We start from the raw sequence: 26,176 nt of genomic DNA, 5'->3' as shown, positions 1-26,176 counted from the left end.
TGTTGCTCGTCCTTTGCCTCTGCTTCTGCCAGCTTCAGCTTCTCCTCTTCCGAATCCCCAATTCTACCCAACTGGAGTCTCTAGCTTCTCAATCTCCTCAACTGACTCCTCCACTGACTCAGCTCCTTTTATGCTCTTTTAGAGGTGTAAACTCAAAGGTTGACTCCTCCTCTGAAAGTGGGATTGTGGAAAGTGTAACTTCGTGAATCTCCCAGACTTGTGAACTCTAATGTGTGAATTCTCAAAGGTGTAAACTTAAGCATTGTTTCTATCAATTCCAGTGAGTTAACATCTTGTTTCAAGTTCTGGTTCATAACACATTTCAATGAGTTTAACAACTCACAGAAAAGGAAAATCTGGAAGATCTTTAAAAAGAAAGGAAAAGGGAACCAATGCTGATTTGAACTTAACATGTACTTGAAAGGAAAGTTATCTGTGTCTCCCAAAAGGTATAAGACTCATTTTGGTGATTGTGAGTTAACTCTTTCAGGCTTCAAGGATATATTTGAGCATATCAAGAGAAAGTATTTATTAACCAAATCTTGAAAAATTTTCATCATCTCCTCCACTCACTGTCTTCTAAATGCTTCCTATTATCTCCGCTGCCTATTTAAGGCTGCTTCTTATTCAGTCCTTGGCAGAGAGAACATCCATGTAGGACACAGTCTTCAGATATTTAAAGACTCTTCTCCACACTAAATAAACTCAGACCAAAGTCCAATCCCCAAAGATGGAATGAAGAAAAGCTCCCAATAGGTACTTAAAGATTAAGGGAGTAAAGTCCCTTTAAGAGCTCAACTAAAGATACAGTTTAGTATCTTTACAACACTCCAGTAACTGAAAATAGCAGAAGGCTCAGATAAGTTTGCCTTACCTATATCAAACCCCTTTGTTCTATTCTATACTAGCTTATGCTTAGATTCCCAAGATTGCAACTGTTTTCTCTGAGAGATACTGTAGAAATCAGGGATATAACATCTCTCTAGCTTTGTAGCTTAGAGAGGGAGGGAGAATAGCAATGCTGGATGCATTAGCGTGTAGAGCGATACCGTGAGTAGAGAATACTAGAACACAGACCAGATCTCAAAAATACAGAATGGAGAGGGTGAAAACAGTACTGAGACTTCCATGATGCTGCTGAAAATGAGAGAACTAGGGGTAAAAGGAGACAAGTCCCAGGGAATCACTCATTTGCCCCTACAGCACTTGGTGCCAGGAAAGGCAGTAGGGGAGGAGGAGACACAGCCATCCCTGGGAAGACCCCGTCCCAGCAGGCAGAAGTTATGGAAAAGAGAAGGTGCAGGCAGCAAGCTCATGGCTTCTCAGAAAAAAATTTATGGGGCTTTGTTGGAAAAGGAAAAAGGAAGGAGGAAGAGCAATGGGACAGCAGAAATGTTGACATAAAGGATGCATTGATCCTAATATAAACTGTACCACTAAAATGAGATCTAGAATCATAGATTTAAAACAGGAAGGAGCAGTCATTGAGTTTGTTCTTGTTTTATTACAGATGAGGAAATGAAAGCCCAAAGGGAAAAAAGTACCTGACTTAGAATTACACAATAACTCTGGGATTCAATCAGCATCTCTGACTTCCAGTCCTGCAGACTGGGTGAGACTAGGAAGGCCTGGGATCTAATCCTGGGTCACATGAGCATGAACAAAGCATTTCATATCACTAGGACTAGGGGAGGAGTAGCTTGGGCTCTAAAGTGTCTTCCTGCTTGAAAAATCTATGGAAATCCAGGAATACACATACAGAGAGAGAGAGATCTGTATGCATGTATATATTCATGTTATATGTAAATATGTGTGTGTGTGTATATCTGTATGTATCCATATTGTGTGTGTGTGTGTGTGTATATATATATATATTTATGTACATATATATGTATGATGTATCTGCATTAATATATCTGCATGTATGTGTATGTATGTGTGGAGATATATATATATATATATATATATATATATATATATATATATGTGTGAAAATTAGTTGTTGCAGTAGATTGAATGACCCTAAGCAAGTTACTTAACCCTATTTGCCTCAGTTTCTTCATCTGTAAAATGAGTTACAAAAGAAAATGGCAAACCATTCTAGTATCTGGGCCAAGAAAACACCAAGTAGGATCACAAAGATTTGGATGTAACTGAACAAGAACAACAACTTCAAATTCCAACTGATCTCCCAAGGTCATGGGGAGGAAAGAACATGGCAGACCTTTAAGCATGCTATCAATGTAAATTGTTATTATTTCTGTAACAGACTTGGGCTTAAATGACCTTTGAAGCTGAGCTAGTCTAGGATTCTTTAACTCCTGCTGATAAGTTCCCTAGCTTGCCTCACACTTAATACTAGTTGTCCTTTTCCAACCAAATGGGACCATGATCAGGTTTAATACAATTCCTGGTCATTCAGTGGTAACTCACACCAAATCTATGACAAGCCACGAGCAAGTGGTCAGCTATCTGTCTGAAAAGAGATTTGGAGGACTTCCAGTTCTCCACTCTGCCCAGAAACACAGAAGCAATACTTGATATTAGATAAATAATAACATCCCATATAAAACATCGCAAAAAATAATATCCCTTCAGACAAAATAATAATGTCAATTCTAGGAACTCACAGATCCACACATGGCACTTCCTTGTATTTAGCATTTTTCAAATGTTTTTCAAATTGCTTTCAGAGGAATCAGGCATCACTGACAGTCCTGCAAATCTAGAAATTATTCAGTAATAATTATTGCTTCCTGAACTAGAGTGGTCTCTGGATAGGCTTGGTACAAAAATCCCCATTGCCACAATGATGAGAAGAAAAGAAATGGCTTGAAATCAAAGCAGGTAGGATTTTGGTTAGATAGGAAAATCTGCTTCCAAACAATTCTCATTAAGGAGACAGTAAGGACAATGATGTATGATAGCTTATGGTTGTATGCAAGTTTAAGGTTTATAAAGCCCTGAATATACATTATTCTGCTAAATGTTTACAACAGTCATTCAAAATATATAGTTTATCATATGAGATCAGAAACTGATCTCTCTTTTGATCTTCACAATAACTCTGGGAGAAGGGTGTTATTATTCTACCCATTATACTATTGAGGAAACTAAGACAGACAGCATTTAAATGACTTTCCCAGGGTCATAAATATGTCTAAGGCTGAATGTGAACTCAGGGCTTCCCGATTCCAGGCCCACTTCTCTGTCTACTGTGCCATCTAGGTGTCTTGTCCAAAATTATCCAGGAAGCAAGCAGAAAAGCCAGGACTTAAACCCAGATTTTTAAATCCCATATCCAGCCATCTTTCCCTTTTATGATACTTCCTCTTATATAAATTCCTGAGAAAATTATGGAAACTGCTTCCTTAAAAGTTTCACAAAAAAGTTCAGTTTCCATCTACTTAGAATGGTTTGCTGCAGTCAAACAGATAAAATTACCTCTGGAAAAGCTCTCCTTAGATTAAATAAAAACTTGGATATAGGGAAAGGTTGAGAGAGAAGGACATATCAATCAATAAACAAGCATTTATTAAATACCTGTTATGTTCCTAGTACTAGCCTAGGTGCTGGAAATACAGATTAAAAATTAAACATTTTTTGTTCTTAAGGAGTTTGCATTCTTTTATTGTTAATATGCAACATGGAAATGTAATGTAGAGAATAGAATGTTGAATTTGGCATAAGGGAGACTAAGTCCAAATTCTCTTTTTGATCCTTACTAGCTATTTGACACAAGGGTAAGTTACTTAACATTTAGCCTTAGTTTGCCAATCTGTAAAATATGAAAAATAAAATTTCTAGTACCTTTCTCACAGTGTTGTCATGAGACTCAGGTGAAATGAATATAAATAAAGTATTTGATAAAATTTTAAAGGTATATAAATGGACACAATAGTCCATGAAAAATTGAAAATGAATTTCACACGTAGGGTAGTGGAGAAGTACATGGTGGGTATGAGGAGGCTACCACAGCTAAGCAATGATCAATGATAAATAGACATAAAAGATTCCACCAGCAAAATATAAAATGGAAAAAGATGGACTGCTAATGTGGTGAGGGCAAGTGATGACAGATGTGCAATTCATAAATTCCAATGTTTTCCTCACCATAACTGAAGAAAGCCATGTCAGCCTCCAATACTTGAGGTAGATCCCACTATTGTAAATTGATGAGAGATTTAGAGAAGAACCCTAAAAGGATGAGCAGGCATCACTGAGTTGCAATGTAGGACATTTAAGGAAAAATAATAAATTTATGAGGTTACAGACTTATTTTGAGTATAAATGCCAGTTATTGTTTTATGATAGATGTTTTAAAATCTCTGCTAAAATTCTATTTTAGGGCAGAATGTAGTAGTAGGTAGAGAGTAGGACTTTAGGCTGCTCTCTAAGATTGTAAATTTCAGGGAAGTTACTAAACTTAACTGATTAGTGCAATTTCCTTTTCAGGGAATTTTCTAAACCAATGAAATCACAGATCAGGACTCTATCCTTAACCCTTGAATGCCTCACTTAAATATCTCACTATAGTGAGATATTTAAGGACCCTGGTCCTTAAAGTCTCTTAGGGTTTATAGAGACTCTCTCTCAGTGGAGTTCAAGTTTTAAAACTTGTTTGCACCAAATACTTATACCATAACTTATTTAACCATTCTCCAATTGATGGGCATCTACTTATTTTCCAATTCTTTGCCACCACAAAAAAGCTGCCACAAATATTTTTGCACATGTGGGTACTTTTCCCTCTTCTGACCCAGTAGTAGCATCCAGAAAATATATTTAAAATTCCCAATTAAACTTTAAAATAAGAATCTTAAAAATCAAAGGAAAGTATAATAAAATTGAAAGTTTAAAAAATAAAACTAGGACCTGACTAAAACTAGGACCTGACTATGAAAAAAAAAATCAACAAAATAAGTAAACCATTGGTTATTTTGTTTTTTAAAAAAGAAGAAAACCAAATTGCTAGTATAAAAAATTAAAAAGGGTAAGTACATCACAAATAAAGATGAATTTAAAGCAATTATTAAAAGTATTTTGCTCAATTATGTGTCAATGAAATTGACAAACTAAACAAAATATATTTCTATATAATAAATATAATTTTCACAGATTGACAGAAGAGGAAACAAAATACTTAAATAATTCTATTTTTTAAAAAATTAAACCATAAAAAAAGCTTCCGGGGGTGGGGGGTAAGGTGGGGAGAGGGAATCAGCAACAGAACCATGTGGATTGACAAGTGAGTTCTGCCAAACATTTACAGAAAAATTAATTCCAATACTATAAAAACATTTGAAAAATAGATAAAGAAGTTCTACCAAATACCATACAAATATGATCTTGATATTTAAACCAGGAAGAGCAAAAACAGAGAATGAAAATAGACCAATTTCCCTAATGTTAATTGATACAAAAAATTTAAATAAAATACTAGCAAAGAGATATAGCAATGTATCACAAAGACCATATACTATAATCAGCTTGGATTTATATCAGTAATACAGAGCTGGTTCAATAATAGGAAAACTATTGGTGTAGTTGACAATATCAATAAAAATCATATGATAATCTCAATAGATGAAGATGCAATTACAGCAAAATACAACATTATTAAAAACATTAGAAAATAAATGTAAGAATAAATGGAGCTTTTCCTAAACTAAGAGAAAGTATTTTTGGTAATTGGGACAAAGTAAAAGGCTTCCCAAAAATCAGGAGTAGAGCCAAGATGTCCTTTATCAACATTTTTAAGTAATATTGTATTGGAAATTCTAGGTGTAGCAATAAAAAAAGAAAAGGAAATTGAAGGAATAAGAATAGAAAATGAAAAAACAAAATTTTCACTTTTTGCAGATGACATGACTAGTTTTTTGACTAAAAAACAAGTTGAAATAATGATTTTAACAAAATTGCAGAATATTTAAAGATCCACATAAATCATCAGCCTTTCTGTATCCTACCAACAAAATCCAGAAGGAAGAGATAAAAGAATATTCATAGGAATATTCATAGGATATTCACCACCAAGATATTCATAGGAAGTATATACCCAATTACAAAACACTTTTCACACAAATAAAGTCAAATCTAAACACTTGAAGAAATATTAATTGCTCATGAGTAGGCTGAACCAATATAATAAAAATTTCAATTCTACCTAAATTAATTTACTTATTCTGTATCCTATCAACCAAAATGCCAAAAATGATTTTATAGAATTAGAAAAAATAATAAAATTTATTTGGAAGAAGAAAAAGGTCAGGCACATTAAGGGAATCAATTTTTTTAAATTAAAAGAAGGGCACCTAGCAGTAGCAGATTTCAAACCATACTACTATGTGACAATCATCAGAACAATCTGTTATTGGATAAGAAATAGAATGGTTGACCAGTAGAATAAATTAGATAAACAATAAGCACAAGTAAATGATCACAGTAATTTGCTGTTTGATAAATCTAAAGATCTAAGTTTGGGGGGCAAGAATTTATTATTTGGCAAAAAACTGCTGGGAAAACTAGGAAGCAGTGTGGCATAAACTAAGCATAGACCAATATCCTCAATTACATATCAAGATAAAGTAAAAATGGGTACATGATTTAAACAAAAGGGTTAATATTGTAGGCAAATAAGGAAAACATGGAAAAAGATCTACTTATCAGATCAATGAATAAGGGAAGACTTTATCACCAAATAAGAGATGGAAAGGATCACAGGAAGCAAAATGGATGGGTTTTGATTAATTAAATTTGCACAAACAAAACCAAGGCAGTCAAAAATTAAAAGGAAAAGAAACTGGGAGGAGGGGTAGAATTTTATAGCATTATTTCTTTAATAAAGGTATCATTTCTCAAATATATGGAAAAATGTATAAATTTATAAAAATAAGAACCATTTCCCAGTTGATATATATATATATATATATATATATATATATGACTATCTTACTCATAGGATATGAACAGTTTTCAAAAGAAGAATCAACGCTATCAATAGCCTATGTTATTAAAAAAGAATTTAAATCCCTAACAATTAAAGAAATGTATATTAAAAATAACTCCGAGATACCACCTCACATTTATCAAATTGACTAACATGACAGAAAAGGAACATTACAAATGCCAGAGGAGATGTGAAAAAATAATGGCACTAATATACTGTTGGTAGAGTTATGAACTGGTCCAACCATTATGTAGAAAAATGTGGAACTATGCCTAAAGGGTTATAAAACTGCATAGCCTTTGATTTAGCAGTAATGACTGTACCCTAAAAAGATCAAAGACAAAAGAAAAAGATCTATATGTGCAAAAACATTTATACAGCTGTTTATGTAGTGTTGGAGCTGGAAATTTGAAAAGATGCCCATCAATTAGGAAATGGCTGAACAAGGTGTGATATATAATAGTGTTGAAATACTACTGTACTATAAGAAGTAATGAGCATGATGGCTTCAGAAAAACCTGAGAACACTTAGTGAACTGATACAAAGTGAAATAAACAAAACCAAGAAATCATTGTACACTGTAACAGTAATATTGTAATGATGACCAACTCTGAAGACTTGGGTACCCTGATCAATACAATGATCTACAGCGAGTCCAAAGGATTCATGATGAAAAATGCTATTCACTACCCAAAAGAAAACTGATGAACTCTGAGTGAAGCCTGAAGCACTTTTATCTTGTGGATTTGGGGGTTTGTTTGGGGTTTTTTTGCAAACTAGTTAATAAGGAAATATATTTTGTTCGATTTCACATGTATAATAGATATTATATGGCTTACTTTCTCAATAGTAACAGAAGGATTTGGAGGGAGAGAGAGAATTTCAAATTGATTTTTTTTAAGTGAGTGTTAAAAAATAAATAAATATTTAAAAAATAATTGTTTCAGTTCCACTTTCTCCTAAGGAGTATAAAGATGGCCATCTATATCAGTAAAAAGAGTACACATAGAGTTGTAATCATGGTTCTTTGAAGGACTTTTGGAAGATAATGACTATATCTCAAGGCTATGGATCAAGAAATGTCTAAAGCCAAAATGGATCATAGTGAAAAAGAAAGGAAACCTGTCTTGACATAATTCCTGATCAGTAGCTACCCAAACACCTCCCCAAAAGAACAATCTGTGTTTCTGTAATCTCCACTGAAAACAAAACATGGTTACAGGAACAAGAAACAGAAGAAATGTGTCTTCTTACCTGAACCAATAAAGGAAATAAAATTTTCTTTCAAGGAAAGTCAGGAGGGTAAAGTGGGTAGGCACTGAGGAAATAACTTTGTATGCATGAAAGAGGCTAAGAGAGAGACAGCAATTGAGATGGAGACAGAGGTAGAGATAGAGACAGAGACAGAGAGGCAGAAAGAATAAAGTAAACAAACCCAAATTATAGGCAGAAATCCCCTAATTGATAGGAGAAACAAAAGAACCATAAATCATTGTATAGCAAATTCCTTGTTGATGTTCACTAGGCTTAATTATTGAGAACAAGGTGCTCTGGAATGCCTTCCTCCTTAAGCTCTTTCCCCTTGGATCTTTCTCCTAAGAGATTTCAGTGTGAAGAACTCATCTTCTCATCCTCAGTCCTCTCCCCTTCCTCACCACAAGCTGAGTGCAATTAAATATCTTCATCATGAGGTTCAGGTTTGCCCACCTTAATCTCTACTTTATCTTGCTCCAAGAAATCTGGGAAGATCCCCTATTCAAATAAGCTTCCCACTCAATAGAAACTCCTTTTCTGTTGCTAGTTATCCTTTGCTAAGGTCTCTAATCTTCTGGTGCCATTTCTACTTGTTGTGGTCCTTTCCTTCCCAGTTGTGTGGTTTAGTGAAAAAGAACATTTGGTTAAAGAGTCTCCTCTAGGTTTAAGCCTCAGTTTTGTCACTATCACTATGAGCATGAGCAGATCACTTACAATCTTACTGAGCCCCATTTGCTTTCTCTGAAAAATAAGAATAATAAAAATTGAAATAGAGATATAGAGGGCAAGATCATGTAGTCCAATGCCCTCAATTTATAGAAGAAGGCCCAGAGACATTTAAATGACTTATTCAAGGTCACACAGATAACAATGGCAGAGCTGAACTTCAGCTCATCTTTTCATATTCCAAAACTAACATACTCTCCACTGGAACAACCTGCCCCTCCTTGACGAGCTGATGAGGAAAGAACTTCTGAAAACTTGAAATCCAAACAAATTGTGTTAGTGTGGAGTATAAGGCCTAAGCAGGAGATTTCCCCATAATTTGGAGACAATCAGAAGATATCACTTTCTGAAAATGAAATTAATAATAATTACCATAATGCAGAAGTGAGTAGCCATTAGCAGTAGTAATTCACCCTAAGATATAGAGTGGGAAAGGTCTGCTGAATGAAGTAAGTAAGGCTTCCTCAAAACTTTTCCTGGAGAATCTCATCTAAAATTCAACTAAATGAAAGAAGAAACATGATGGTGGGAAAACTGATGTAGATAGTTCATTGGGGACTTCCCTGATCAATTTGAGGAGTTCTTAAATTGAGTTTTTCATAATATTTTGTAGTCATTTCTATTGTATATGACACTTCTTGTTAGAATGTGAACTCCTACAGATCTTAATGCTTTACTTTTTGGAGGGGGGAGAGGTATCTCCAATATTTAACCTAGTATTTAATAGCTGCTTATTAGGTGATGCAATATATAGAGTGCTAGTCCTGGATTCAGAAAGACTCATCTTCCTCAGTCCAAATCTAACCATAGACATTAACTAGCTGGGCAAGTCACTTAACCCTGCTTGCCTCACTTTCCTCTTCTGTAAAATGATCTGAAGAAGGAAATGACAAACCACCCCAATATCCTTGCTGAGAAAACTCTACATGAGGTCATGAAAAGTTGGACAGAACTGATCAACAAAAAATAACAATTCTTGTTGATTTGACTTAACTATGGACTCTGATGAGTCTGAAAGTAACTACAATCCATACATTCCTGCTTATTTCTCCTGCTGCAGAACCTGCTGATATGGGACAATCACAGTGCAAGAGAAGGCAAGAGAGGGAATAAGCATTTCTATGATGGTTTCTTTGTGTCAAGCACTATGTTAAGAGCTTTACAAATATTTCATTTGATCCTCACAACCTTGGGAGAGATATGCTGTAATTTTTTTTTTTTACATTTTACAGTTGAGAAGACCAAAGTAAATAGACTAAGCTACTTCCTCAGTATCACATAGCTAGTAAGTATCTGAAGCTGAATTTGAACTTCCTGACTTCAAACCCAGATCTCCAACTTAGCTGTGGCACTTAGCAGCCTTTTAGTTTGCCCTACTAGTTAGAAGAGAGTAGCACAAAGGAAGGGAGAGGAAAAGAGGAAGAGAAAGGTAGGAAGAAGGGAAAGGGGGTAGGGAAAGGTAAAGAGAAGGGAAAGGAAAATTTTTGTTTTTGGCATTTGTGGTTGGGTGACTTTGAATGCCACTTTATGTTTTTGGTCTTTAACTTTCTCATCTGTCAAATGAGAAGGCTGGACTGAATGATCTGAAAAGTTCCTTTCAAACTTAGTATTCTATGATTCTAAAATAAGCTGTAATCTAATCAAGTATTATAAAGTCCTTTATAAAGTAATATTATTCAATCAGATGGTTTGAATGGAGTATAGAAAAAAAGGGGGGAGAACAACCCAACAACAACAGACTTTATCTTTGTGCTTCTAGCACCACACAGCAGAAAGAGTATCCCTACCAGCAGACTTAGGTATAAAGTTTGTATCCATAAAGGAGCTCTGAATTTGAAGTCACACCATCCCAGTTGGAATCTTAACTCTGCTTCTTATTAACCCAATGACTTTCCAAGTCTCTACCTCCTCACCTGTAAAGTATTTCTATAATAAAAATATTCCTAATCAAGAGATGATTATATTTCCCAGGATACTTGGGAAATATGTGTAAATATTCATTGGGGAACATTGACTTCAATTTTCAAAAAGCCATGTCACCAAAGTGGGGCTAAGGATTGGTATAAATAGACTTGGAAAAACATTTGGTGGAAGTTGGAGGTTCTTTCCAAGACCAGGACTATATAGGGATACTCCAGAGACAAACAAGGCTCTGATGATGTCCCAAAGCAAAAAGACATCCAAGCCACAATGAAGCTGTGGAGACTTAACTAATTATAACAGCATAGATGCAGATGCTATGGGTAAAATTTCCCACTCAGGGGACTGAGTGTTGCCTTAGATGCTTACAAACAGTGTGATTCTGGGAAAATCTTAACCTCTCTACTGAAATTTCCCCATTTATAAAATGGGGATAGTACTGGCACTTCATCATAAGTAAAGATCAAATGAAATGACAATACATATAAAGTACTCCATTGACTAGTATTTGCCATTATTTACTTGGAAATTTGGGGATATCTGACCTTAACAAAGGTCTACGTATTCAGTGGCTCACCTGACTCCAAGTTCAATATTCAATGCATTGTCCCACTGAGCTTTCTGTGGTAGTAATGCACAGTGAATAGAGTGCTGGGCCTGGAGTCAAAAAAAAAAAAAACTCATCTTCCTAAGTTCACATCTGACCTCAGGTATTTACTAGTTGTAAGAATTGGCAAGTCACTTCATTCTTATTGTCTCAATTTCTTCATCTGTAAAATGAGCTGGAGAAGAAAATGACAAGCTACTCTAATATTTCTGCCAAGAAAACTTAAAATGAGGTCATAAAAAGCAGGGCATGACTGAACAACAACAACAGCAAATACAAATTGATATGTGAGCTCTCTTGAGGCAGGAATGAGATATGATGTGGTGGGGAGAATAGAAGCAAATAGAAAGGGGAACAGCTCAGGAAATAACAACATGCCATCATTTATTATTGTCTTAACCAGTATTTCAGGCCCCTCTCCCTGCTGTGTTGGGAAAGCACCTTCTTATTTCTATGGGTCAGGAACAATAAACAATGTTTATTGCTTATAAAGGATAGGGCTTAGTTTCTCCCTAAGAATGTCAGCTAAATCTTTTCCTAAAGGGATATGAATGGCATTGTGTTAATGCCTGGAGGAAGCATTAACTAGATTCTGAACAGTTTTCCTGATTCTATCCTAGTATTTTGTTTGCTTGATTTTGCTTATTTTGTTAAAAAGTATGAACTGTGGTCCTTTGAGAATATTTGCTCAACTTAATAATACAGAACAGATTTGTTTTTTCTAAAAGAAGATTGTTAAAATCTAAAACTTAGTGACCAAGAATGTATATTTTGAAATCAATAATGTGCTCATAATCAGGCTTGGAGTCCTTGTTTCAAGAGGAAAAATATGCCTATTGGATTGTACATTGGCTATTAACAAATAGATTTTGGTTAAAATTTCAAAACAAAGGATAGCATTTTATTTAATTCTTTACATAGAATCATGACACTGCTGTTGGAAAAATTTTAATAACTTGCTTTCTAAATAAATTCAAAAACCCTCAAAAAAAATGTCAGCTAAAAGTTACATCACAGTTGTTAGATATCCTAGAGAAAGTTGGTAATGTAAGGCACTCCAAAAAAAGAATTATAAATAATGTATAATAAATGAGAATTCAAGATTAACCATGCTTGCATCTAAACATTAGATCAGGGTCAACAAAAACTAGGTCCAAAAAATGTCTTTTTGCAAAACCAAATAAATTGGATGAAATGGATGAATATTTATTAAAATATGCATTATTTAGATAAAGGAACAAGAAACAAAGAGTTTAAACAGTCCAATCTCAGATAAATAAATTGAATGAATTATAAATAAACCCCTAAAAGAAAAATAATTTCATACAACATGGATTTGCAAGTGAATTCTATCAAACATTCAAAGAATAATTTTAAAATAAAAATAAGAAACTAAGAGATCTTTCCAAAGTCCTTCTTTGATACAAATAATGTCTTGGTACCTAAACCAAAGAGAGAACCCTAAAGAGTCAATTAAAAGTTAATTGAAAGAATTTTAGCAAACTTGAAAAATATAAAATAAGTCCTAATAAATCAATAACACACTGTATTTTATCAACAAAATCCAGAAGGAAGAAAAAGAGAAATTCTATTCAAAATTACTATAGAACAGATAAGATTCTTAGGAGTGACTTAGCAAGACTCACCCAGAAACTATATGAATAAAGTTATAAAACATCCTTTACACAAATGAAGACAGGACCAAATAATTGGAGAAATATTAATTAATGGGTAAATAGAGCCAACATAATAGATTCAAGACCATACCGATAAAAACTATCATAGGATTACTTTGAGTGAGAAAAGAAGCAATAAAATTTATCTAAAAGAAAAAGGGTTTAAAAAAATTTCACAGCAAATAATTTTATTAAAGTGAAAAGAAAATCACTAAAACTAGATCTCATAATACAAAATCTCAAATTATACTTCAGAGAAGCAATCATCAAAATAGTTTTGTACTTGTAATATTTCTTAAACAGAGAGGGTGATCAGTATAATAGATTAAACACACTACATACAAAAGCAAATGAACACAGTAGCCTAGTGTTTGATAAACACAAAGACCTCAGCTACTAACATAATGACTTATTATCTGAAGAGAAAAAAAGTATACACAGTACAGAAGAAGCTAGGTGTAAACAACATTTAACCCCATAAAGATAAGCTCCAAATACGTATATGTTTTAAATATAGAGTGAAGTCATAAATAAAGTAAAACAAGCAAGAAATTATCTTTCTGATCTATGAAGAAGAGAATTATAACTAAACAAAGGACTAGGAAGATTATAGAATATAAAATGGAGAGTTTTGATTATAACAATAAGTTTTACACAAACAAAGCTAATGCATATAAAACAATAAAAGATAACTGAAAAATCTTTACAGTATGTTTCTCTGTTAATGGTATCAATTCCAACATAGTTCTAGCAAATCAACATTCTTAATGTAACAATCATTAAGAAGGAGGGCATTAAGTTAATGTCATTATCTTAAAGAATTGACTAATTGAAAATGAAGAAAACTATAACTTGAAAATCTATACTACTCTAGAACGAAAGGTGAAGAGAAGCTACTCATTCAGGGCAAAGAGCCCTGTTGGTGGAGTCCTAGGATGTAAGTGCAGCTAGATGGCACAGTGGAAAGAGCTCAGAGCTTGAGATCAAAAAGACTCCTCTTCCAGAGTTCAAATTCAAATTTTTGACCCAGCAGTAGCATGACTAAGCTTCTACTCCCAAAGAGATAAAGAAATAAAAAGAACGCATAACTGCAAAAATATTTATAGCAAATCCTATTGTGTTGCCAAAAGGAAAAAAAAAAAGAAGCTAAAGTGGTAGAACTAAACAAATTATGATATGTAAACATTATGAAATACTGCTTGCCACAAGAAATAGTGAAAGGGATGAATGACAATGATGAAAGGCAATCCCACTATATTTTCCTCATCTCTCCACTACTCCATTCCCCATAAAAGCTCTTTCAAACTTTTTTATTCCTCCTCAAAGCTCCCAGAGTATACATTTGTTAAATATTTTTTTATTTATCCTGTATGTAGCTTGCTTTGCATATATTTGTTAGTATGTTTGGTAGGTCCTTGAGGACAAAAACTGTCATTTGCCTCTTTTTACATACTCAATAATTAGCATAGTACCAGGCACATAGTAAGTATTTGATAAATGTTTATTGATGCACCCATCTCCCCACCCTTCCCAACCTATTCCATGGCCAAATCAACATTCTTTTTTTGTTGTTTTGTCTTGGTTCCCCCCCCCCTTTATTTATTTATTTTAAATAAACATTGCCTTATAAATCATGTTGGGAGAAAAAAAATCAGACCAAAAGGGAAAAACCAGGGGAGACATTAAAAAAAAAAAAAACAGAAAAAAGAAATGACATAGCATATGTTGTTTACATTCAGTCTCCCTAGTTCTTTTTCTGGATGCAGATGGCATTTTTCGGCCAAAGTCTATTGAGATTGCTTTGGATCACTGAACCACTGAGAAGAACCAAGTCTTTCACAGTTGATCATCGCATATACTTGCTGTTATTGTGTACAATGTTCTGGTTGTTTTGCTGAGTATCAGTTCACTTTCTAAAATCAGTTTGTTCATCATTTTTATAGAACAATAATATTCCATTATCTTGATATACCACAGCTTGTTTAGCTATTCCCCAACTGATGCACATATACTCATTTTTCAATTCTTTGCAATGACAAAAAGAGCTGCTACAAGCATTTTTACATATAGGTTCCTTTTCCCTCCTCGTTGATTTCTTTGGGATACCAATGCAGTAGTGGCACTGCTGAGTCAAAGGGTATTCACAGTTTTATAGCTCCTCTGTCATAGTTCCAAATTGCTCTCCAGAATGGTTGGATTTAATTCTAAAAAATGAGTTGGTCAAACAACAAATCACAGAAACAATCCATAATTTCATCATTTGATCATTTATCAATTGGGAATGGATTTTATTTTGATACTTTTGAATTAGAATTATATATGTTGAAAATTCAGTCTCAGACATTTATAGCTTGAATGACCCCTGATAAGTCTTTTAACCCTGTGTGCCTCAGTTTTCTCATTTGTAAAATGATATGGAGAAAAAAACAGCAAACCACTCCAGTATCTTTGCCAAGAAAACTCTAAATGAAGTCACAAAGAATGGATACAACTGAACACTAACAATGCTTTATTGCTTATTTGACTTCACTTATACTCATTGAACTTCAGCTTTCTCACCTGCAATATAAAGGGGATGGACTAGATGACCCCTAGGGTCTGCTCTAGACCTATAACCTATTTTTGAGGGAGCCATTTGTAACTGGCTCCTCAATCAGAGAATAGCTTGCCAAGGAAAATTCCCAGCTGAATGAATTTCAGCATTGTTGTAGCAGTGGGCATTCCAGAATGTTAGTGTCACTCTCACTCCTAACTTTATGGAAGTCTGGTCTTTTGCCAACACTTTATCAGAATCAAATTAATTTATGTCATTTATTCTGTGAAAGCAAAGTTTGAACACTGAGTTCTTTTAAGACTTGAAGGTTGTGTACAATTAAATGTAAAAATCAACAAACAGATGAATTACTCTCTTCATAGGATTTTATGAATGTGATAAAGAATAGAATGATATTTGACATCATTTTACTGATTGTTAAAAGATTCTTTGGGAAATTGGTTAAAGGCAGTCCTTGCGTGCATGGGTGCACACCTGCGCGCGCGCGCACACACACACACACACACACACATTTTTTAAATATGGAGTGGCATTGTTGTACTCTGGAAAAAACCTGAGTTCCAAAATTAGAAGAAGGATTTGACTTCTGCTACTAATCTGCACTATCTATATGATCTTTGCCAAGTCATTCAATGTCTCTCAGTTAAAATAAACGACCTCTGAGATCTCTCCTAGGTCTAGATCTACAATACTGTTATGGTGCCTTCCAGTTTAAGAATCCAAAGGCTCCAACTTTTTAAGACTAATTTTTTTCTGGTAAAATTAGCATTCAGTAATGAATATTGAAACAATTCAATCTTAGAAGAACATAAATTATAAATAATCTAAAGGCATTGAAAAAATGCATGGTGGGAGAAAAAGTTGACTAAAGCATGTTACCAGCCTGCTAAAGGGCAAGTTCCACAAAGATAAAGGTCATGCATCTACCCTAGTACTTAATACTGTGCTCTATACACTTTAAGTGCTTGATAAGTGATGATGAAATGAATGAGTGAGAAGTGGTACAAAAAAATCATTAAGGAAATTTGCATTCTGAAAGAAAGCGAGTTAGTAATATGTGATTGAAGGAAATTGTAATATTCTGGTGCCAAAATATAATGTTCTTGGTGAGTTTTCTGGAGGTCTTGGAAACAGCCTTCTTTTCAGTTCAGTAATCACCACAAGAATAGCCAGGTGTTAAAGTCCAAATTCTTTATTATCTCCTTCTTGGGGCTGGGCAGCTTTCTGGAGAGCCTTTCAGACCGTCCTTGATCTCAGTGGAGAAATGCAGGAGGAGAGCCTGCCACCAGGAGCCTGACAGAAGATGGAATGAATCTCCTCCAGTCCTTGAGGGCTGTTATATACTCCATTATCATAGGTGTGAATCTTATGGAACTACATTAAGTACTAAGTACATGTACTGACCTAGAGAACTATTAATCACCATGTTAAACTAGATAACCATTGTCTTTATCAATTCCACTGACTTAACACCTTGTAAAAATCCTTGTTTTAAGTGCAAGAGTTCAGACCCATAATAGGCAATAGATAGAATTCTTGAGTGTGATGCTGGTGATACTGTTAAAATGGAGAGTCAGCATCAAAAAGCAGCAAAAAAAAAAAAAAAAAAGCAAACCCAAACCTTGCCATTTTCTGGTATTGTGAATTATGTATACTGTGTTCTATATATGGATTCTATCAAGTGCTTTCCTCTTGCAAAAGACTTCCCTTCAAGTCTGAAGTTATAAGTCTTTCTATAAGTCCTTTAAAGGTGAGAGAGTTAAGCAACCCTTCAATGAAACTAACCCCCAGGAAGAATGTATAGAAGAACTCAAAAAAGAATTTAAAAATTTAAAAATCAAAAATCAAAAAATCAAAAGAGGGACTTTATGGAAAAACTAAAAAAGAAAAACCATCCATAAAAGCAAGATTATGAAAAAAAAAGTTAATCAATTAGAAAAGAAAATTCAGAGTCTCAAAGATAAAAAAATAATGCTTGAAAATTAGAATCTAGCAAGGGAAATTCAATGAAACTATGACATATCAAGAAATAACAAAACAGATTATAAAGAAGAATGAGAAAATAGAACCGAATGTGAAATATAAGAAAAATAACAGATCTGGAGAACAGATCAAGAAGAGAAAATCTAAGAATAATTGGGTTGCCTGAAAGTTGTGGCCAAAGAGAGAATCTTAGACACACTAATACAAGAAATAATCCAAGAAAATTGTCCTGGAATGATTGAACATGAGGGGAAAGTCACTTCAAAGAGATCCTTTGTGAAAAAACACAGAAATATTATTGCCAAATTTCAAAATCCCCAAATCAAAGAAAATATTTTTCAAAAACAAGGAGAAAAACCAGTTCAAATATGCTGGAGTGACATTTAGAATTGTACAGGACTTATATAAGCAGCTACAATAAAAGACCACAAGTACTGGAATCATATCTACTGACAATCAAAAGAACTAAGCTTGCAGCCAAAAATATCATATCCAGCAAAATTTATCTATGGTTTTGAATGAGAAAAAATGGATATTCAACTAATTTGCAGATTTCAGGATTTTCTATCAACCAAACTTAACAGAAAATATAATATATAAGAACCAATATTAAAATTTCAAGGAATTTAAGATGAACAAATTCTTTAAACATGTACAAATTTTTATATGTTTTTACATGGGAAATGTACATTATATGTTTAAGATTCATATCAGCAATAGGTTAAAAAAAAGATTGACAGTTAAGATAAAAATAGTGATCATTTTATATAAACAGGGTACAGAGAAAGAATAGACATAGAGGCATTAGAGGGAGGAGGAGGGCTCTTAGTTCTGAAAATCTATTCATGTCAGGAATGGTTTTAATAGCAAGTATACCATGAAGGGGATAGCACCTTCCAGAATCTATAAAGAAATAAGGGGAGAGGGATGGGCAGATGAAGAAGCAAAGGATGAGGGAAGAAGACAAAGGAGGGATCCTTGGATAGAGGTAGATTAAGTAACAGCAAGACAAGGTAAGCAGCAGAATTAAAGCAAAAAACAGAAATAATAAAGATATGTATGTATATGTGGTGTGTGTACACATATGTATACATAAATATATCTTTTCTTAACTATAGCTTGCTTGGAGTGAGGAGATTAAAGGGGGAACAGTATAAAGTAAATAAGGTACATAATAGAGAGCAAAAGAATAATTTACAAGGAAATAAAGAAAAATGGACATTCATGAATATAATTTCTTTTACTAATATATATACATTGATCTGGTAATTTATTGTTATATGTTTTGAATCCTCCCTGATGTTCTAATGGACACATGATAATGTCCTCTTTTGTTTTGATTTATTTTTTTATATTCCTTTTCTTTTTTTCATATTCTGTTTTTTTTCAAATAAAATGAATTGAAATTTTAAAAAAGAAATTATCAAGGAAAATTATCTCCATCTTAGATCCAGAGGATAAAATAAAAATTAAAAGACTGTCAATCAAATCCTGCAAGAGATCCCAAAATGAAATATCTCAGTAATATTACAGCCAAATTCTAGAACTTCCAGATCAAGGACAAAATACTGCAAAAGCAGCTAAAAAGAAATCATTTCAATCTTGTGAAGCTAGATTTTTTTTTGACAGATATGATTTAGCAGTTTCCACATCAAAGGAGCAAAGGGTTTGGAATATGATAGTCTGGAAGGAAAAGAAGATAGGATTACAACCAAGAATAAATTTCCTAGCACAACAGAGTATAATCTTTCAGGATGAAAATTAATGTTTAATGAAATAGATGACTTTCAAGCATCCCTGATGAAAAATCAGGACTGAATATAAAACTTAAAATTCAAACAGAAGACTCAAAAGAAGCATAAAAGATAAATATGAAAGCAATCATAAGGGACTCAATAAAGTTACTGTTTACACTCCTATATAGGAAAATGAGACATGTAATTCTTAAGAACTTAACATTATTAGGACAGTTAAAGGAATTTCCATAGGCAGAATACATGGGTGTGAATTGATTATGTTGGAATGAACTCCAAAAAGTGAAGGAGTCAGAGAGAGGTACGCACTGGGAGAAGGGAGAGATAGAATGGAGAAACTTTTCTCACATAAAGGAATGCAAAGGAAATGGAAGGGTGGCAAGCAAAGAGGGAAGTGTGTGTGTGTGTGTGTGTGTGTGTGTGTGTGTGTACACTCAGATGTATATATATCTATCTTACTCAAAAGAGAAATAGGAGGGAAAATATAAGAAATATAATGAGGTGAAATGATAAGAGGGAAGGTGGATTAAGAGAGACAGTGGTCAAAAGGAAAAGGAAGGATAAGGTACAGGAAAAGAAAGACGGAGGCAAAGAGACAAACAGATAGATAATGGAGGGAAATACACAGTAATCAATCATAATTGTGAATGGGAATGGGATAAGCTCATCCATAAAATGAAAAATTGCATATTTCAGAATGGATTAGAAACTAAAATCCATCAATAAGTTGTTTACAAGAGATATATTTGAAATCAGAAAAAATTGTTATAAATTTATATATTACTTTAAAATTTTTCTCAAATATAAAAGGAAGTGAGTCAAATTTCTGAATATAAGAACCATTCCCCAAATGATAAATGTTTAAAGAGTATGAACAAGAAGTTTTCAGAAAAACTCAAAGTTACATATAATAGTATAGGACATGAAAAAATGCTCTAAATCACTACTGATTAAAGAAAGGCAAATTATAACAATTTTGAAGTACAATCTCACACTTTTCATAAATGACAAATCCTGTAGGGTTGTTGGGTGCTAAGAACTGGTTCAAACATTCTGGAGAATAATTTGAAACTGTGATCAAAGACCTCTCAAACTGTCCATACCCTTTGGCACAGCAGTACCACTACCAGGTTTATACCTTAAAGAGATCAAAGAAAAAGAAAAGGACATACATGTATAAAAATGTTTATATCAGCAATTTTGTGAAGATAAAGAACTAGAAACTGAGGAAATGCTTATCAGTTAGAAAAATGGATGAACAAGTTGTGGCATATGATTGTGATGGAGTATTATTGTGCTAGAAGACATGAAGAGATGAGGTGGTTTCAGAAAGAAAAAAGAAGTACATAGTGAGGTCAATATGTATTGATTCCAAGTGAAGCAAGGAAGAACCAGGAGATCATTGTTCATGATAACAATGTTGTAATAATGATCAACTGTGAAAGACTGACCTTCCATAATCAATAAAATGGTCCATAACAGTGTTACCCACCTCCAGAAAAAGAACTGGTGAACTCTGAAAGCAAATTAAAGTATAATTATCTTATTCTGAAAGGATTTTTGAGATATGGCTAATATAAAAATATATTTTGTATGATTTCACATGTATGATTTTTCTCATTATGTTCATCTTTTCAATGAATGGGGGATGGATGAAAGGGAAAGAGGGAATTTGGAACTCAATTTTTTAAAAAAAGAATGAAACTAAATAAATACAACTTTAAAAATAAACAAAAACAACAGATTTTGCCATGTAACTATCTTACTCAATAAATTCTAGTGTCCTCCTATTGATTTTAAAGTAAAATATAAATTCCTCTGTTGGGCTTTTGAAGCCCTTCATAATCTAGCCTCAACTTATATTTTCTTACCTTACTCCATTTTCCACACACTATGATCCAGACAAATTGGCCATCTCTTAGTTCATCATTCATAGAATTCATAGAATCCATTTCCTGTTTCCAAGTTTTTGGCTGGGATGTTTTCATTTTTTATTTTTTTTTTTTACAAAGAACCCCTTCACTTCCTTCCATACTCAGTTCAAGTATTACTTTCTACAAGAAACCTTTACCAATTCCCATCCCCCCCCCAATTACTAGTACTCTTCCTTACTAAATGGTTTTATACTTTATTTTCTGGTTATTCTCTTCATACCTATATATGTTCCTGTTGTCTTCCTCATTAGAATTAAATTCCTTGAGAAAATTGGTTCATACCTATTCCCCCAGCACCTAGCATAGCACATGGCAAGACAGTTAATAAATCCTTATTCCCTGATTGATTAGTTTATTGATTTGCACTTTTTCCTTCCCTATCCATCAATGACAATAACCAGGTGGAAATGAATTGGTAGAAAACTAAATTTGAAGGCTCCAAAGCAAGGCCGTTCCTTCAAACATTCTCAAGGCTTAAATACAAAATATAAACAGGCTTTGTAAAGGAAGTCATTCTCTGGTCACATAGAACACATAAAATATTCATCATTTCCTAATTAAAATCATCTCTCACCAGGAAAGTTCATATAGAATTCATAGCAGGTAGGAAGAGGTAGGTTATCTGATCTTCAGTGGGAGTGAAGGGGTATCTTTGTTTTTGCAAAAGAATAATAAAATCAATTATTCTAAAATATCCTCAAACATAAGAATTATAAGAATCATATATTTATAGATGACAGAGATCCTGAAGGTTATTTAGTTCAAAACTTTCATTTTAAGACATGAATAAACTGCAGCAGATATTATATGACTATTCAAAGTTATATAGCTAAATATTGTTTTAACAGAAGATTTGAACTCAGGTCCCCTGACTCTAGAGCAAGTGCCCTTTCACTGAATCCTGATGTCTCTTAAATAATAGGAATGATTACCAGGCAGGTATGGGGTTCTTTTTTATAGACTTTATGTGTTAATAGCTGCTGTTGCTGCTGCCTTGATAGCCAGAACCATCACTCAGCCTAAACTTCAGAAACAACAGTTATGACTAATTTATATTCCTGCTTTTATCAGTTATCAAATGCCTAAAGGCTACTTGTATTAATACTAACTCAACAACTTACTTATGTGTTGTTTCAGCACTATGGTCAGTAGCTTCCTTGATGGTCTAGTATGGCAGCCCTATGAAGACCAGCTTAAATTAAGCAGCCAGCCTGGCTTTTGGTCTTTAACATCATTTGTTGACAACAGAATTCTCCTTATCTAGGTTGCACAGCCCAATGGTTTGACTATTGGGATGTATGACCTTCTTACCTTTGAGACTTTCCCAATTCTGACAGTTTCATGAGCCACCGCAGATTCCTGATTTGTTAACATCACACATAATAAGGATTAGGTATGATTTCACTGGTCTAGGGAATTGCCAAGTGAAGAAATTCTTTACCAGGGTAGCTAATACCTTCTCTGCAACTTAGTCTTTTTTTAATTGAAGCTTTTTATTTACAAAGCATATGCATGGATAATTTTTCCAACATTAACCCTTGTATAACCTTTGTTGGAAAAATTTCCCCTTCTTCCCTTCATCCCTTCCCCTAGCTGGCAGGTAGTCCAATACATGTTAAATATGTTGAAATACATGTTAGATCCTGTATCTGTATACATATTTATACAATCATCTTGTTGCGCAAGAAAAATCAGATCAAGATGGAAGAAAAAAAAAACTTAGAAAGAAAACACAATGCAAGCCAATAACTATAAAGAGTGAGAATGATTGTGCAACTTACAATATTAAGGCGTAGCCTAGGACACAAAGGAGTTAAGGGACTTTCCCAAAGTCACCTAGACAGTATACATCAGAGATTGGACTTGAATGCAAATTTCTTGAATCTAAGCCCAGCCCTCTGTCTACTATGCCTTCATGTCTCTCACTATGATTGTAAAATTATTGATAGTGGAACTAGAAGAAAACTTAAAGGTCATCTAGTCCAATCCCTTATTTTATTAATGAGAAAACTGAGGTTCAACAAGTTTCAGTGACTTGCTCATATCACACAGATAGTAAGTATCAAAGCCAAGATTCAAATTCAGGTCTTCTGACTCCAGGTTCAATGTGCTTTTGATTCTTCTGCCTGGCTCCGATTTGTAAATTTGTCCTCAAAAGGCTACCTGGTTCTAGGCTCCAAGTTTTGCCTCAAGCTCTGGCCCTCAGGTCAAACTCCTGTGCATATGCCAGTCTGACCTTTTTTACACTATGCCAACTCTCCTTACCCACGTCCTTCAGATTTTCATCATATATCACTTATCTGTGACATGAAGTCCACCAATGAAATAATAATTCTGGATTTAGTTGCTCCTAGCTCTAGGAAGATCAATCTGATTTTAAATCAAAATGGCTATGTAAATATGTCATGATCTTTGACAGCAGGATCAAAGTTGAAAGAATGTCCCACAAACTGAGTTTGTAAGAAGAAAAAAGATAGAAATTAAAAAGATGAGAGTAGGAGGGTGGGAAAGAGAAAGAATAGAAAAAGAGAGAGAAGGAAGGAAAGGGGGAGAAGGGAGAAGTGTTACAAGAAGAGGAGAGATAAAATAAAAGAAGTCATTGTGATATAATATATAGAGGGCTAATTTTATATCAGGAGACATGGACTGAAGCTGTAACTATGCCACTTACCAACTTTGTACTGTACATCTTAGAGTCATAGACTCAGAAAGGACTTTTGAGATAAATCCATCCAACTCCCTCATTTTATAGATGAAAATGGGCTCAAAAATCTTGGGTAAGTCATTTCATGTTGTCGTTCCTCATCTATAAGATGGAAATCAGGATATCTGCCCACCTCCAAGGGTGTAGAGAACATCAAATGCAATCCTGTATATAAAAGAGCCCTTTAAAATATCAAATGCTATAACAATATTAGTTATCATTATTACTATTATTATGGAAACTAATTTTAAAAACTAATTCTGTTGCTTCATTATATATACATTACTTTACTGGAGCCCAAGGATTCAAAGGAATTGTCTAGACATGCTAAAAGCCTGTGGAAAGAGCTACATATTCTGACAGTAAAAATATCATCCACTGGGAAGATGAAAATCAGCTGGATTCCCTGAGTGTCTCTTGAAAAGACTTCATAAATTGTAGAGGGTCACAGATAATGGGGGAACTCTGGGTAAAGTATAAGACCCTGTAGCCTAGAAGAAACCTGCTGACAATGTCTGGTTTGGCTCCCCACCTCCCTTTGGTGTTTCTGAGAAGTCAAGGAGGGCATGACTACTTGTGTTTTTCTTGAAGCAAGGGATACTTACAGTAAAGAGGCATTTACATATCAACAGCAGGGTGCTTATAGTTAGCACTTGCTCAGTGTGATGTGATGATACAATAGTTCTCTAGTTGGCACATACTTAGTATGTTGTAATGATGTAATCATACCAAGGTATTTAAGGGCTGAGAGGACTAGAAATAAGGACTCCATCTTTGATCATCCTCATGAGTCTCCTGCCTCCTTCACTCCTCCACTAAGACCAAGGCTGGTCCCGAGATCCTGCAGAGAGCTCGTCTGGATGGTATATTTTGGCACCCCAATTTGGGGGCTCTAGAAAGCATACTACATTATGGCATCCAAATGTGGGACATAAGAAACACAAGAAACAAAGAAGCAGCAGTGCTTGAGAGCTGTTTGTGAGTAGGATCCTCCCAGAGTTCCTTCAATAACCCACAGGAAATGAAAGGGAGAAGAAACCCAGTAAGATTTTTTTTTTAGTTGGGGTAATTAAATGGGCCAAAACATCAAAGGACTGAGCCAGGAAACTAATGAGAGACTTATGAAAAATGCTTGTTCTGACTATAGTTCTCTTCTCCATTTGAAAGTTTGCTTCCACGACATCTCATAAGCTTCAACACCTGCTATAGTGCTGTTTGCACTCCCTAGCATGCGGACTCAAATACCTTAGAATGTGGACTTAGATAACAGCTAATGCATAAACTTACTGACCATGCTGTGGGGGGAAAATAATCATGTTTCCATAAAACAAAAAATGGGAATTGTTAAGGACCATGCCTAAGTGAAGGGGCAGGTCAATTCTCCAAAAGTCTCTACAGCTGTGAATCATAACACATGAAGGAGTTGCAAAGGAGTAGCCTTTGTAGATGTTCCTTGTGGATTGTGAATGAAATAAATTGGAGGCAGAAGAAAGAGGAGAGAGGTCAGAGAGTACAACTGCCTTGTATCTTCATCCTCTCACATGAAGAGATCCATTCTACAGGTCTGAGTTAGACCTCCAGCAGCCACTGGCAGGTGGCTCCTGTATCACAACAATAAACGAGACTCTCCTCAAATTTACTTAAGATGACTTAGCCCACATATCTAATATACCAAATCTTATTGTTTGTACTTTCATCTCTCTTACCCTTTGCTCTCTATCCATGTAGCCATCATCTTACTTCATGCCACCTTCACCTTGTACCTGACTTTTCTGCCTTAAGTTTCTGCCCCCTCCAACCTAGCTGCCACTTAGCTGCCAAAGTTATTTTCATGAGTCCATCTCTCTCTCTCTCTGTCTCTCTCTCTCTCTCTCTCTCTCTCTCTCTCTCTCTCTCTATCTCTCTCTTTCTCTCTCTGTTTCTCTCTCTTTCTCTCTCTCTCTCTCATGGGTCCATTTCTCTGTTTCTGTCTCTCTGTCTTTCTCTCCCTGTGTCACACACACATGTGTGAAGATACATTCACACACATTCAATAAATTCTAGTGTCTTTCTTGTCACCTCCCAGATGAAATAAAATTCCTTTATCAAAGTTGCTTACAACCTGACCCATTCTT

Source organism: Antechinus flavipes, chromosome 3 (assembly GCF_016432865.1).
Source record: "Antechinus flavipes isolate AdamAnt ecotype Samford, QLD, Australia chromosome 3, AdamAnt_v2, whole genome shotgun sequence".
NCBI lineage: Eukaryota > Metazoa > Chordata > Mammalia > Dasyuromorphia > Dasyuridae > Antechinus > Antechinus flavipes.
Note: the sequence above shows the minus strand (reverse complement) of the source record.